The 5,383-nt window shown below is 35.6% G+C and overlaps 1 protein-coding gene across 1 annotated transcript in view; it reads right to left on the bottom strand.

Moving 5' to 3' along the window:
- The window catches only part of FOXP2 (forkhead box P2), a 503,349-nt gene that overhangs the window by 399,980 nt on the left and 97,986 nt on the right, over window positions 1-5,383 (bottom strand). The gene's annotated exons all lie outside the window — the stretch shown is intronic.

Below are 5,383 nucleotides of genomic sequence, written 5' to 3'. Positions count from 1 at the left end.
CTGCATGATCAAGAAAAAATAAATATTTAAAATTGATATTCTATGCTCAACTGAACTATTTCTATGGAGTCTCTACATGATTACACAATTCTCAACATTATTACAAGAACTGTATGTATATTTAGATAACATATTAAACAGAGAAAGAATATTTTTGTCTAATGCCACATGTTTTTTTTCCTATAAACTGCCCAGAGAAATGTTTGTTATTGTGAAATACATAAGACACTGTAAATAAATAATGGAACTATGAAAGGCATAGGGGGATTCCCTCCAGTGTGATAGGTTATTTTAAAAGTTATTTAAATTTATTACAAGTAGAGCATCACTTCCTTCTTTCCTGGAGTTCAAATCCCAATTTTATTTGAATATGGTATGAAAGCACCATTATGTGAGTTATTTCCAAAAGCGTATTCTGTAACCCTCTTCAATTTCAGAACACAAGAGTAGAATAGAATCCCAACTAAAACACTACATAATAGACCAGACAATAAAGACAAAAGATGTCTATAAACAGTTCTAGAATGACAGAACTGACATTTTTAGATTTTTTTTAAAAGGTAGTTTTTTAAAAAAAATAAAACATGGGTGCTTTAAATGTTAAGTGTTTCTTCATGAATTTGGTAATGGGAAGAATTAGGAGGCAAGACTTGTTTGTTGTTTTAATTGTTTTAATTATATCTAAACCAAGCCTGAAAATGTAGATACCATTAAATATTGTCCTTATTCCTACAGCCCCCAGGCTGAAAGCTATTTCTTGCCTCTGCTCTAAGTCACTAATTAATCATGTTCTTTCTTAGGCCTAAAAAAATAAGATGAGAATATCCAACCTAATACAATGACAATGGCAGGCCAGACAAAGTGGTTACAGCACCTTCTGCTACCTTCAAAAATAAAATTTAGAGATACATAAATATGGAAAACTCATTGCAATGATTTTTAACGCATGGTTTTTAATTTTATGATTGTTTTATATAGTAACACCCTCTAATATTAAGCTCCAGCAATTCCTCCTTCCTCCAAAAAGTAATGGAATTTTTGGGTATAAAACTATTCTTTTCCAAGTAGAAACAGAAATGTATTTTCAAAAGATCCTGTTTTTGTGAATAGGGAGGTAAGAGAGAAATTTGACGATCGAAATGTATAAACCATTTATGCAGGACAGATTAGGACTGGTAGGTTATTTTTCTCTCCTTTATTTAGAAGGAATGGAAGAATCATACTAACACAACCTAATATGCTCAGGCAAAAGTTTGCCAATATAGACCAGAGGCAGGGGAAAAGGGGACTCTCTCTCCTTCTACTAAAACTGTCTCAATTTAACAACCCTACTAAGTAAAAGTCAAGCCTGAGGAAAACTCAATTTCTTCTACCACGCTTTGAACAATACACTGATGCCTAGGCAGCAAACGGGTATTTCCTCAGCAAGTGATTTACATAAATAAAGAATAAATAATTGTATTGTTCTCTTCAGATTGTCGTGTTACGGAGATAAATATAATGCCTCATGCTGATCCAAACTTAAATTGAGAGTGTTATAGAACTCATTTGAGCCTTAATATTGTATTATTATAGATTCAGAAGTAGATGAGATCTTGAAATATTATTATTTAGTCTTGTGTTGCTATACTATTGTAATGCCACATGCATTTATTCTCCTGACCTCCCGAGATTTTTTTCCACAAATGATTATAGTCTACAAACAAAAATGTTCAGTATCAAAATCTACTCCAATTAATCCCTTAAGAGAATTATATTTATTAATGAAGAAATGGAGTTTTCCTCCTTTCGTGTTAGTTTAAGTTTAAGGCTATTTTGCTAAATAATCAATTCACTGACAATTATGCACTTCTTGTACATCTTTCATTTAGTTTTCACTCATGATGGAAGAAGTCTAACGTGGGCAACTCAGTTAAAAAAAAAAACTATTACAAGAAAATGAAATTAAAAAGGGCGTTTCTAAGCAGTTTCATTGTTTACATTCAAGATCATTTTGCCTACAAAAATCCTATTTCTTTATAACTTCATTTCTTGGTTTCTTTAACCTAATTTATCTTCATCTTAATGATAACTTTAACATACATGCTGGTCAATGTTTAAGCTTTGAGGGATTTCTTGCTCAGGTGCCTTTGAAAACACACACCAGGTATTCTAATATTTCTATGGTGTTCAACACACATCCTTCACTTTTATCTCCACAGTACCAGCAATGCTTTTGTTGTACTTTAGGATATGCACAGATCAATGTATATTCCTTCAGGGGAGCCTTTTGAACTTCTCAAAAAATGACTGATTGACATCAGGAACAAATACCATTGCTGTCATAGAATAGAATATCATTTATAGAAAAATCCACATTAATTAATTCTCTTTATGCCTACTCGATATATCAAAAGGCTGAAACAGATCACTCGTGAGATACCATATAACTAAAGTACAGATAAAACACTTTGGTGCATTAGTGAACTTCAAGTTTTTGTTTGGAATATCAGTTAATGGGAAGAAAACCCCTTTTAAAAAAATCCACCTTAATCTGCATATATATTTCAAAGTTTCAAATATCTGAATCCCATTTTTTTTAAAAAAAAAAAAACCCTACTGAGCCTGTGTAACAGCCCAAAGGTTAAAGAAAAAAAATATGATCTTGCTCATACATAGCACACCTGTAAGAACCTTATTTTAAAAAGTTTATTTCTAGCCTGGTGTATTATCCAGGCAAAGATATACTCAGATTAATGCTCAGATGTTGACAGGTGCAATGTTGACAGGTGGGTACTCTACATCCCTTCCCCACCAAATCCAGGTCATTGCACAGTCCTCAAATCAAACCTGAATCTTAGTGAATCCTTCTAGATTAGCATTTTGCAGAACACTTAAAAGCAATTTTTTTAAAAGTTGCATCCTTTTTATCTATTTTAATATTAAGACAGAAATGCAGAATAGAAATCTAGACAACTGAAAGTGTTTCTTGCCTTAGCCGTGTGAAATTGGAACAGAATAAAAACACTTTTTATCAGGGTAGCCACAAAGTGTTGCTTGTTATTTTACATCCACCTTGATTTTGATCAATCAAAATGCATCAATTTGGTATTTTACAAAACTGCATGAAATTTGTACATATACTCTTCTGATGTACAGTTCAGTTTTAATTTTTAATAACTTCAGTTTTATATAAAATATAAAGAATATGTAAAATGTGAGGGAGGCAATATATGTTATACATATACATACACACACATACACACAAAACCGCAATTGTAAGACCACCCAACACCATATTCACCATTTATAGGTCAATTTTCAACATATCCACTATCATTTTGGATAAAAACCATAACACCATTTTTAAGCTCTACGAATATCTTCTACAGGTTAACATATTACATTGAACATGTTTGTTACCCTAGGTTCATCTCTGTTAACTGTTATCCTTTTGTCTGAAATAGAAATGATTAAAAACTTTCTAGATACCCTGTATATTAGCAAGCAATTATAACCATACAATACTGTTTATACATTATTTTCAAGAATTTACACATTTTTGTGTGCATTTTCCTGCAGTGTAATTCTTCTTCAAATGTAGTTTTCAAATACATTTCATTTGAGTATATTAGTTAAGAATAAAAAATATATAAACATTCTCCTTGAATTTAGTTTGATTTCTAACAAACGCACTGATATTAGCATGAAGTAGCAAACAAAGATTGATTGGGCTAGTAACTTGTTAGTAATGTGCCCCCCATATATTCGATTAACCAATATTACAAGTGACAAATTCTCAAACAAGCGGCTGTGTACCGGTAGCCCAATTCTAGTTTAAAAAAGGAAAGTGAAATATAACAGGCAACTCCTAATAGATTTCTCAAATAATTTAATGGAATAATTTCACAGTGTGAAGTGTTAACAGTAAGCACAGAAATGAACACCAAACAACAAATCTTAGTCCTGTCAAATTAAATAACCTGGTAGCATCAATAGGTGAGATGTTTGCATTACTTGGAGGTGGAGGAATGTTAGGATTGAATAATACAGAAAGTAAATAAATTAATCAATGTAACAATTGTTTGTTACAGCTTACACATAAACGAGAAATACAGGACATTAAAGAAGTAAACGTTTTTAAATACCACTCGAAAAATGGCATTCCAAAAGTCTAATTTTGGTTTGGGGTTTTTTTTGGGGGGAGGGGTTGGTGTTTTGACCCAGGCTGAACAGAATCATGAAACAGACTCCTTGTCCAGAAAAAACTTTGATTAATGTGAATTCCTGACATTCACCCCCAGAAAAGGTCCAGCAAATAGCCTCCCAAGGTTTAATTGCACAAACAGACCTTATCAGTCCTTGGATAGTTGCCAGGCCTAGAGCTTCCAGTTGCAACACTGTAAAAGGAAATACTTGGCAGGTAGTCTCTGTGAGGCACGAACTCAGAGAAACAATTCTTCACAATAATAAGCAAACTGTCTCCTGAGAACACCCCTCCCCTTTTTCTCCTGACAGCTCTGTGCACCATGCGCATCTGGAACAGGCTCCAGCTGTTCTTCTTCCCCACATATCTCCAACTCCAAAGCCATCTGATATATGTCGGGCGGCCCTGGCCCCATCTCTGCCTCAGAAGCAGAGAACCATCAGAGCCTTCCCCAGACTCCAGGACTGGCCCAAGTTCCTCCCCAGCTTCCTCACTCCCCAACTTCCTCATTTTCTCACTGTAGCCCACCAGATGCCAACTGGTGGGCCACAACACTTGGGGCTGGGTTGCTTAGGGCAGGGGTCCCCAACCACCGGTCCCCGGACCGGTACCAGTCCGTGGAACATCTTCTACCGGGCCGCCGGTTTGCTGGTCGCTGCCATCTTGTTTCGATGAGAAAGGTTTTTTTAAAGACTCCAATTTTTCTTCTTTCCTTTCTCCCAAAATGAAAATACGAAAAATGAACTGCATAAAGTTCTGCTACAGCAGGCATTCGTTCCCCACAAAAGGAACTCACAAATTACAGAACAAAAAAAAAAAAGAGAGAGAGGTAGGACCAGATATAGGCAGACGCAAAACTTTATATGCAAAAAATAGCCAATCTGAGCGGTTAGCCCTGAGGGAAGTGAGGGGGGCGGGAATGGTAACAGCCGGCATGCATTTTTCAAAAGAACCACATGGGCTGCTGAGCCCTGGACAGAAAGAGTGAGCTGAGTAACATTTTGTTGCTTCCTGATTGATTAATTTCAAGCTCCTGGCTGCACTAATCGGGCAGGGCCGTGTCGCTCATGTGACCTCCAGGCGCGAGATTAAATTCAAACGGCCGTGTAGGAGGATATCAGGGAGTCGATTGCGCCGCTTCTGTGGGAGAATCTTTCATTGCAAGGCAAGCGGGTGGGTAAGTGCCATGAGGTGGGG

This window comes from Pseudonaja textilis, chromosome 5 (genome assembly GCF_049901715.1).
Source record: "Pseudonaja textilis isolate UNSWEBS1 chromosome 5, rPseTex1.2, whole genome shotgun sequence".
Lineage (NCBI taxonomy): Eukaryota > Metazoa > Chordata > Lepidosauria > Squamata > Elapidae > Pseudonaja > Pseudonaja textilis.
Note: the sequence above shows the minus strand (reverse complement) of the source record. Positions and strands in the feature narration are given on the sequence as shown.